Genomic DNA, 11,218 nt, shown 5'->3' on the forward strand with positions numbered 1-11,218 from the left:
CCCATGAGCAACTATGTGTCTACCCATCGTTTGTCTGAATCAAATAAGTCATTTGTAAATCAATTATCTACTGTATCTATTCCTAACAGTGTGCAGAAAGCTTTAGCTGATCCAAGGTGGAAAGCAGCCATGAATGAAGAGATGAAATCATTGTAGAAGAATGAAACATGGGAACTCGTAGAATGTCCACCAGGAAAGAAGCCAGTTGGGTGTCGTTGGATCTATATTGTGAAGTACAAGGCAGATGATAGTATTAAACGATTTAAAGCAAGACTGGTAGCAAAAGGGTACACTCAAACTTATGGAATTGACTACACAGAGACATTTGCACCTGTAGCTAAGATCAACACAATTCGAGTATTATTATCTTTAGCTGCAACCTAGATTGGCCATTACAACAATTCGATGTGAAAAATGTCTTTCTGTATGGCGAGTTATCTGAAGAAGTATGTATGGATCTTCCACGAGGATGCATGGTGTCAGAAAAGCAATGTCAGAAGGTGTGCAAATTGAAGAAGTCATTGTATGGGTTGAAGCAATCCCCGAGAGCATGGTTTGGAAGGTTCACAAAGTCAATGAGAGCTTTTGGCTATCGTCAAAGTAATTTAGATCACACTTTGTTCCTAAAAAAGCAACATGGTAAGATTACGACACTCATTGTATATGTGGATGACATGGTAGTTACAGGAAATGATCCTGAAGAAAGAAAAGCTCTGCAAAATTATCTATCTAGAGAATTCGAAATGAAAGATCTAGGTCATCTGAAATACTTTCTTGGGATTGAAGTTTCTCGATCAAGTGAAGGAATTTTTCTGTCTCAAAGAAAGTATGCCTTAGATCTTTTATAGGAGACTGGAATGTCGGGATGTCAACCTGTTAATACACCAATAGAAGAAGCTCTAAAATTGTGTGTTGAGCCTAATCAAGTATCAACCGATAAGGGAAGATACCAGAGACTTGTGGGGAGATTAATGTACTTAGCTCATACAAGACCAGATCTTGCTTATGCATTGAGTGTAGTGAGTCAATACATGCATAATCCTAGAGAGCAACATATGAATGCAGTCATGCGTATTTTGAGGTATTTGAAGAATGCTCCTGGGAAGGGAATTTTGTTCGCTAAAAATGTTGATCATCAGAGTATAAAAGTATATATTGATGCTGATTGGGCCGGTGCAGTGGATGATAGGCGATCTACATCTGGTTACTTTACCTTTGTAGGTGGTAATCTTGTGACATGGAAAAGTAAGAAGCAGAATGTCGTCGCTCGTTCAAGTGCAGAAGCTGAATTTAGAGGTATGACTTTAGGACTTTGTGAGGCATTATGGCTAAGACTCCTCTTACAGGATTTAGGTTACCTATCTAGGCAACCAATCCGATTGTTTTGTGACAATAAAGCCGCATGTGACATTGCTCATAATCTAGTACAACATGATCGTACAAAGCATGTCGAGGTGGATAGATTCTTCATTAAGGAAAAGTTGGATAATAAGATTGTGGAATTGCCTAAGATTCGATCAGAAGATCAATTGGCCGATATCCTTACCAAAGTTGTCTCAAGTCAAGTGTTCTCAAAATTTTTAGACAAGTTGGGCATGTGTGACATTTATGCACCAACTTGAGGGGGAGTGTTGAGATATTATGAATGCTTTCCTTATATCATTCTTTCCTTATATCATTTAATGTTGAGATATTAGGAATGTTTAGATATTAGGAAAGTTGAGATATTATGAATATTGAGATATTAGGAATATTGAGATATTAGGAAAGTTGAGATATTAGGATATTAGTTGTTATTTTCTTATATCATTCTTTCCTTGTATCATTCTTTCCCATTCTTAAAATGGTGATTACCCTCTATATATACTCTGTACATGAACGAATGAAAGTATGAATGAAAAAAACTACCATTTATCAATTTGAAGAGGTTGCAACTTGGTTCCCCAAAACTCATACCCAAATAATTTTTTTCAACACATTTTATGAGTGTGTATCCTAGTAGAAACATTTGTGTTGGTATGATCGTTATAGTTGAGATGGTAAGCTTATTAATTAATATATTTTTTGTTGAAATTTATTTTATCCATTTATTTATTTTTTGTCTCTTCATCTACTGTGATATGGTTATTGTCTTTCATGGTGATGTGTTCGGAAATCCATTGCTTCTTCATTTTCCTATCTCAAATGATGTTTTCGAGGCAGTTCTTAGTTGTTTCAATGCTTTTCACAGCTGTGGGAGATTCATTAAAGCACTAACAATAAAAACAAATTAAGAGAATATTCTAATAGAATTTTGGGTTATCCATCCAAAACCAAAGGAAAAAACAAAAGGAATAATAATAATAAAAGAAGTCTGCATAGTATAGAAAATAAATTAAAGGCTTTATTGATTTATATTTAGGATTTCTATCTAGGGTTTATAGATGATGGTATTATAATAATGGTGCTCATTTCACAACTAGCTAAAATATGCATTCATTCCAAAGTGTCTATAAGAACTTTTACTGTGTTTTTTTTTTACCATTTATCTATATTAAAATAATAAAAATATTAAAATAGATCATAAATTCCTATTAGGGAATTTTTTTCCACTTTTTGACAAATAATGAAATTGAACCTAAATAGACCTATTGGCTTGATACTTGGTTATGTTAGGGCAATTTCATATTTAAAAATATTTATTTTGCCAACTTCCTTAAAGTTATGTTTGGTATGGTTTTCAGAAAGTACAAAGGAAAAAAATATTAAGAAAAAAGGTTTATTACATTTTACTCTCTAACTTATAGCGTATTTTGCACATTGCCACATCAAGTTTAAAATCGAGCAATGTGCCGTCTATGTTTTATAATTGCATGCAATGTACATTTTTGGAATGCCGATGTTACCTTAATTGGACGAAAGACGCATGTGCTCTCCACGTGACCTATTTAAGTGAGAACAAAAATGTCATTTCATTTTAAAATCCTAACCAAGCCCTCCTCTGCCTTCGTTGTCCTCCTCTTCCTTCTTTTTTCATCCCCAAATTGTAGTTGAAGCATAGCTGAATCCCCAAATTGCAACCAAAGCATATTAGGGAGTGAAAATTGCAAGAAAATAGTGATGATGCAGTATTTTTCTAAACTTTCTTCTTCTTCTTTTTCTTTTTTCTTCACTCTTTCTTTCTCCTCCCATTTTCTATTGAAAATTTGCATGGGTCGGTGCTTTGTTTTTTTTTGTTTTTTTGTTTTTTTGTTTTCCAAAAAGCATGATTTTTTCTCCCAAAATTTCTTCAAAACTTCCCTCGATTTACTGAAACATCAAAATGAAACCCTAATCCTAAAATGGAAGCATAACATAAAAACGAAACCCAACCCTAACCCTAACTTTGAGTTATATACATGCGTTGTGTGATCTAGATGCTATGTTATGTTTGTTTGATTGTTGCTGTTTTTGTGGGTTTTTGCACTATATTCGATCGACGAGAAAATCAATATATTATTTTTTTTCTTTATAAATTTTGAATAGGAGAGACTATTTGAATTAGTTGAAGTGATTTTTTTTAATAATGTTGTTATTTTTTTGGTAAAAATTTTTGGTTTGGTTCCAATCACCATAAGATGTGTAATCATGTTCGCCAAAATTCTGGGAAAATTCTAGTCAGCGATCGAAGGAGGAAGAACATGACTTTCTATCCAAAAAAAAAAAAAAAACGTTGTCTCTCAAAAAATGCATATGAATGATGCATTACTCGATTTTGAACTTAAGGAGGCAATGTGCAAAACACAATATAGGTTGGGGGGTAAAGTGTAATAAACCCTAAATTCTTTTTTTTCCTCATATTTGGTTTTACCATGAAAAATAAGAAAGAAAGTTTAATATAATTAAAATTAGTAAGAAACTTATATATTTTAAATCATTTAATCTTTATAAAAAAAATTATTGACTTCAAATCTATTTTTTAATTTTTAAAAAAATTTTTCTTTCCATATATTTTCTTTTATTTACATTTTCCTTTAAATTTTCTGGTGAACCAAACATAGCTTAAATACTTCGATTCTTTTTGGTAGATTATAATATGCATAGGAGCCCTTTTTACTTTGGTGATATTAGGTTGTTTTCTATGCCCACACAAAATTTTTAAACCATCAAATATAACTTTCAAAGAATAGGGACAAGTGTCCATAAGGAATCAAGCTGGTAAGAGAAGTAAACTACTTCATCAGGAATTCTTGGTTTAATGTTTATTGTAGACTAGACTTGTAGAAAGTAAGACCTTGTTTGATATGTGTTTTAAAAAATTGTTCTCAAATGTTTTTTAGAAAGAAAATTTGTTTGAAAACCTAAAATATTTTAAACCTATTTTAAATATTTTTCAATACATTTTAAAAAGAAATAACTCAAAGATATTCTCTATAAATACTTATTTTTTTAGTTACTAAATGTGTTTTCCAGTTTTTTTATTTTTTTATTTTGGAGAATGAAAACTATAATTGCTAGACAAACTCAAAATAAAATATAACAAAAGCCTTTAATAATTGAATTGGAAAATTATAGCAAAAACACCATGTAACATTAAATCAAACTATGTCACATAAGATAATTCCCTCTAAGGTAGTCATCTCAATTCAATGTGCTAGATGTTGCTAAAATGAAATGCCCCTAAAAAGGGTTAGTCAATCATAGATATCCTAAAAAGGGGCCAGTCCGCTACCAGACATGTTGATAAGAGCGTGCCCCCATGATTCACTACCTCCAAGTCAAGCCAAGCACATGACCTAGTTGCTAGCGATGTTGTCCTAACAAACCACATCACCACTTTGACACTTAACAAAAAAACATGCAAATAGCCCGTGATCGTGTGCAATTTTCATGCTTCACATGTACTACAACCATATAAAAGAAAGGAGAAGAGAAAAAAAAAAGGATAGAAGGAAAAAAAAGATTGGAGCATCTCTATTTTTGGCGCCATCTATGGGAAACACACTGAGAAAGTGAAGATTCTTAACCTAAACAGAAAAGCCATGGATGATGAAGAAGCGTTGATAGACGAAAGATCATATTGTAGAGAATAACCTGAATGAATAAGATGTTATGCAAAATCAATTATCCCAGTTGTAGCATAACGATGCTGCTAAAATGAAATATCCCTAAAAAGGGTTAGTGGTTCCCCAAAGAGGTGGTTAGTTCGCCACCATACATGTCGATAAGGGGGGTACCCACATGATTCACTACCTCTAGGTCAAAGTCAAGCACATAACTTGGCCACTAGTGGTGTCACCCTAACAAACTGCATTGCCACTTTGACACTTAGCAAAAAAGCCTACAAACAACCTATTTTCGTGCATAATTTTCATGCTTCACACGTACTACAACCATAAACAAAGAAGGAGAAGAGAGAAAAAAAGGATAGAAGAAAAAAAAAAAAGATGAGAAAAAAGATTGGAGCATCTCTACCATCCTTCTAAGTATCCTAGATGCAGTCTCCCCATTGTGGAGCTTCATAATAGTCTTTTGAACTCGACTCTATATTATTGATTAGTTTATGTCTTATAGCTAAAGAGGGTATGACGTATTTTCTAATTTACTAGTTACTCTTTATTAAATTTAAATTTTTTTCCCCAAATTTTGGTGAATATCAAACCGATTGCTTTTTGGGTGGTTGAAATGAAACAAGAGAGGAAAGCTTCCTGATATTTCAATGAAAATCAATGGTTGTTTTTATCATATTTACTACTTTCAATTTTTTATATTAAAAATTAAAAAAAATATAAAGTTATCTAAAATTGCAAACAACTAAAATTTAATAAAAATAAATTTTATAATATTTTATAAAATATAATTATTAAACAACAAATTAATTGGATAAGATAAATTATAGATACAAGTTTCAATAATTTTAATAAACTAGAAAAGAAAATATTGTCAACGATTTTATTTTTTTTCCCTCCTCAAAAAAGTCATTGGGGGAATCTTATAAAGGGTACTTACAAAGCACATATGAATTGAGAGCATGAAAAAAGTGAGTTTTATGGAGAGTACAATGTAGGTTATTTTTTTCCTTCTCCTCCACTCGCCTCACCTTCTTCACCTTTAATCTCTTTTTTTTTTTTTAATGTTGGGTACACATTTTTTCGTCAAACTTTTTAAATTTATTTATTTATTTTTCCAATTTTTCATGTTTTCATATTTTTATTATTTATAAAAACTTTAAACATAAAATAATTATGTAATAAATCATTAATGAGAATAAATTTAAAGGTTTAGGAGATAAGATTTTCTATATTCATACCATACAAAATATTTATTTATTCTAAATAAAAATATTTTTATTATATTATTTTATTATTATATTAATTTCAAATTTCAAATTTTCATGTGAAAAATAAGAATTAATGATCATACTTTTTATTTTTTTGCTTATGGTTTTAATATGACTATGGTTTTAACTTTTTGCTTAGTTAAAACATTAAATTTTTTTATTAAGATAAAATAAAAATTTGAGCATGGTTTTAAGCTCATTCTTAACCCAAAGAAGAGTGGTACATCATTATTTAGATGTCGTACATCCTATAGACATCAATGGTACTTTCTTTATACATCAATATTACTTTCTTAAATAAAAGTGATATCTTATTTTTAGGAGTTAGGTACAAGGTATTTAAATGCAATAATACTCATGCATTTCATGTTATTTCTTTATCATGGTAGATGTTGAGTATGTAATGGATAATACTAATCCTAATTGTAACCCAAAAAAGAATGGTACATTAGTCTTTACATGTGGTGCATCCTATAGACATTTGTGATACTCCCTCTATACATCATAGTTTTAAAAGGCGCACTTTAAGTGCACCTAGGCTCAAGGCATAACCACTTCGTAGTTATAATGCCTCACTTGCCAAGACATGCACCTATCAGATTTTGAAATGTATGAACTTTTTTCGTAACTTTCATTGATCAAAGTAAGTGTATAAATACAACAAAGGAGTAAGAAAAGTTTGTTACAGAGATCCTATAAATTAGAGTTGTTGAAACTAACTTCTAACTCTGCCATGTATAGCTAAAAAAATCTCTTTGAATAAAAGAATAAATCAAAAGTAAGTTGCTAAAACTAAGGAGATAAGCTAATCCATTGGTATGCCCCCTCAAGATGGGGCTTGGGAACGAAGTCCAATCTTGAACTTGAAATGAAGAAACCGTTGGCGAGGAAGGGGCTTTGTGAGGACATCAACGATTTGATTAGTTGAAGAAATATGAGCAACACAAAGAGCATTATTTTACTTGATCTCTAATAAAATGAAAATCAATGGCAACATGCTTCATTTTTGAATGAAAAATTGGATTTGAACATAATTGATTGGCCCCAATGTTATCACAATAGATGACTGGATGGTAGGGAAGTGTAACGCAAAGATCAGAAAGTAGATAGCAGATCCATTGGATTTCAGCAGTAGTATTAGCAAATGATCGATAGCCCGTTGCTTTTTAGAACTCTAAGACACGAGTTTTACCAAAATAGACAACATAAGCACCCATGGATTAGTTGCTCGTGGAAGTTGTTGTGAAGGGTGTTGAATGACAGGTTCAAGTAAGAGGTTTGGCAAGGGAGTTGGTGATGGGGCGTTGCTAGGCAATTGCTGAGGAGCAATTACTATAGATGGTGAATTAAGTGGTGTTAAGGGAGATGGTGAGGTGACACGAATTGGTGGGGGAAACCAAGTGGTAATAATAGTGGATTGAGGTAAATGTTATGAGAGATGGGTGAAAGGAAACAAAGATTCAACAAACCGGACATGGCGAGAGACATAGACTTTAGAAGTTGTGGGATCAAGACAATGGTAGGCCACTTTGAGTTAGAGAATATCCTAGAAAGACACAAGGTTTGGAATGAGACTCTAGTTTGTGAGTTGTATAGGGTTGAAGCCAAGGGTAACAGAGACAACCAAATATTTTTAGTTTGGAGTAGTTAGGTGTAGTGTCAAAAATATTTTCACATGGAGAGGAAAGATTGAGGGTTGGGGTTGGCATACGATTAATGAGGTAAACTGTTGTGGTAAAAGCATGAGGCCAGTAAGTGAGAGGAATGAAAGCATGAAAGAGTAATGCTAAACTTGTTTCAACAATGTGAAGATGTCTTCTTTCAGAAAAGCAATTGTGTTAAGGGGTGTGAGAGGGAGTAGTGAGATGAGAAACTCCATTGGTTGCTGGAAAATGGGCAAGGGCTATGTATTCGCCTTGGTAGTGGCCTAGATATGGATGGGAAGGTCGATGTCCAAGAGAAGATGTTGGTCCGCCACTTGTGGATACAAGGTCACACTGCCAAGAGATGTCCCTCCTTCATATTGATACCCATTCACTCATCCAACAACTCCATTGCCCCAATCATTCATCCTCCTACACCATGGCAACCACATGCCCATTATGCTGCTAGTTCTACCAATCCCTCATGGCTCTTGGATAGTGGTGCCTCTCACCATGTAACATCTGATAACAACTTATTGAAGAGGCGTGCTTTATTGACTTTACTCTTCCTTTTTAAACACTTTTATTCTTGAAATTTATAGTTGTATATTGAAACTTATATAATTTCATTTTTTTTTTATTGAATGCTTCTTTTAAATGTTTAGAATCTTAAATTTTTTATTTATTGGATTAAGTTTTAAATCATATTTTATAAGATTGATGTGCATCCCAAGTTGCATTTCACTTCACTCAGGCACGCCTTTTGTGTTGCGCCTTACGTCTAAGCTATAGGAGACTTTTGTGCCTTATGTACTCCTTGTGCGTTTTAAAACTATACTATACATTTGTGGTACTTTCTTAAATAAGGGTGGTATCCTATTTTAAAAGGATAAACACAAGGTATTTAAACACAATAATACTTATGCATTTCTGTATATTTTTTATTTATTATAGTCAATGTTGAGTATGTGACAGATGGTACTAAAAATTTTAACTAAGCAAAAGGTTAGAGCTATGGTGCTTCCACTTAGGGTTTTGAATTAGTAGTGATGCACAATTTAAATAAATCAAGAGTGCACAAAAGGTTAAAATCATGATCAAAGTATTTTATTTTATATATAAAAAAAACTAAACATTTTAATTAAGCAAAAAGTTAAAAAAATATGATAATAAAATAATATGATAATTTTTTTATTATTTAATCTATATGTGATAAGAATAAATAAATATTTTGTTTAATATAATATAGAAAATCTTATCTCCTAAACCTCTAAATTTATTCTCATTAATGATTTATTATATATTATTTTATGTTTAAAACTTTTATAAATAATTAAAATGTGAAAAGATGAAAAAGTGAAAAAAAAAATAAAAAGGTATGATGAGAAAAATATGTAGCCAACATAAAAAAGTAGTTAGAGGTGGAGAGGATGAGTGATTAAAAAGGTATGATGAGAAAATGTGTAGTTAACATGAAAAAAAAAATGTCAAAGGTGAAGAAATTCAAGCATATTGAGGAGGAGGAAAAAAATAACATGAACACTTTCACTTGTCATATCAACATACCAAAAAAAGAAAAAAAGAAAAAAAAAAAGAATCATATGAAGAGTTGATAGAATCATGTGGGGAGTTGTTGATAGATGTAAAGGGAGATGTGGAAGTGTGGGAAAAGCATTATTTGAATGTATGAATTGTGGATTATTTTCCTCACAATGTATTCTCTATGAAAGTCACTTTGCTTTCCAAATAACATACCTTTACATGGTTCTCCCTTAAGAATAAAGCTGTCTATTTTTTATTTTTAAGTATGTCTTCTTGATATGCTTCTTTTGAAGTCTAAAATTCTTACATCAATTTTGTGATTGAGATTTTAAGAAAAATTTACAACGATTTGGACATTAAATAAGCATCCATTTGAGTGCTTTTAGAAAACACTTATAGCATAAAAAACCTTTTTTGTAAAAAAAAAATTTAAAAGTCAGATAAAATTTTAAAAATTGTAAAATTAGGTGATTTACTTAAAAATAATTATAAAAAAAATATAAAATATTGTCAAACACATTTTAAATATATCAATATGCTAATATCTTCTAACATTGAGAGGAGGATTTAGATAGAAATTTAATTTTTGACCAGGGTAAAATTCACATCGGCATGAAATGCCCATTAAAGATCCTCTAATGTAAATATCTTTAGTTGGAAGCATGTTTAATGCAATCATGGATAATTGCTTTATATTACAACATTTGTCCCACTTTTGGTTTGATGCATATGAGTAATATTTATAGATCAAGAAAAAGAAAAAACAAAGTTTATTAATGAAATTTTAAATAAGAAAAAAAATAAACATATTAACAATATGCACAATTTTATATACTTTCAAATTTTTTATATTAAAAGAAGGAAATAAATTTAAGGAAACATAGAAAAAATAATTATTAAATTTAAATTCAAGTTTTATTATTATTTTCATATTTTTCTCTCCTTTTACTTTTTAAAAAAAAATTAATTTCCCAAAACCAAAAATAGGTAGTCCAAGTAAATCCATCTTAGCATCTTAGATTCGATAAGCATAGTTTTAACTTGAAAGATATTTAAAAATAAAAAATAAGAAAGGATAAAAAGGTTAATGCAAATGATGGTCCAAGTCAGGCAGGTGAACATTCCCACAAGAGGAGGAGAATGGTGGCAGGGTGTGGTGGGGAAAGAAATGAGAAATGAGCATAATGGTGTGATTCAAGTCTGAACAACCCCATAAAGATATATTGAATTTTGGCCATGACCCTCCACTAATACTTCACAAAACATTAAAAATGATGTGAGGAAGCACAAAGCTGCAAGTCTGTAAAGAAAAGAAACAAAGTATGGGTGTTTGGACCCATTAAAATGCATGATCATCCAACATCTTTTCCTCTCTTGTCTCGACTGTTACATGCCCCTTTACTCACATGAATTGCACCCCCCTTCTCTCTCTCTAACTCCCACATTTTCAGCCCCTCTTTCTCTTTCTTTCTCTCACACATTAAAAAGTTGGCTCTATTCTAATTATTTTTTTAACATAAATTCATTTATTTCTTATATTTTTCCCTTATAATATTTTTCAAGATCAAAATTAGAATCTTAAAATGTTTTCAAGATAGGGATGTGGAAAGCATATTTACTCCAAGATTTCCTTGGATCCATTGATCAATCAACAAGGACAATCTATAAAGTATGATCAATTTGGCAATTATGTGTTAATTTCATCATGAAGCCTACTAAAGTTGGTTCTAGATGA

The sequence above is a fragment of the Vitis vinifera genome, chromosome 11, assembly GCF_030704535.1.
Source record: "Vitis vinifera cultivar Pinot Noir 40024 chromosome 11, ASM3070453v1".
NCBI classification, from domain to species: domain Eukaryota; kingdom Viridiplantae; phylum Streptophyta; class Magnoliopsida; order Vitales; family Vitaceae; genus Vitis; species Vitis vinifera.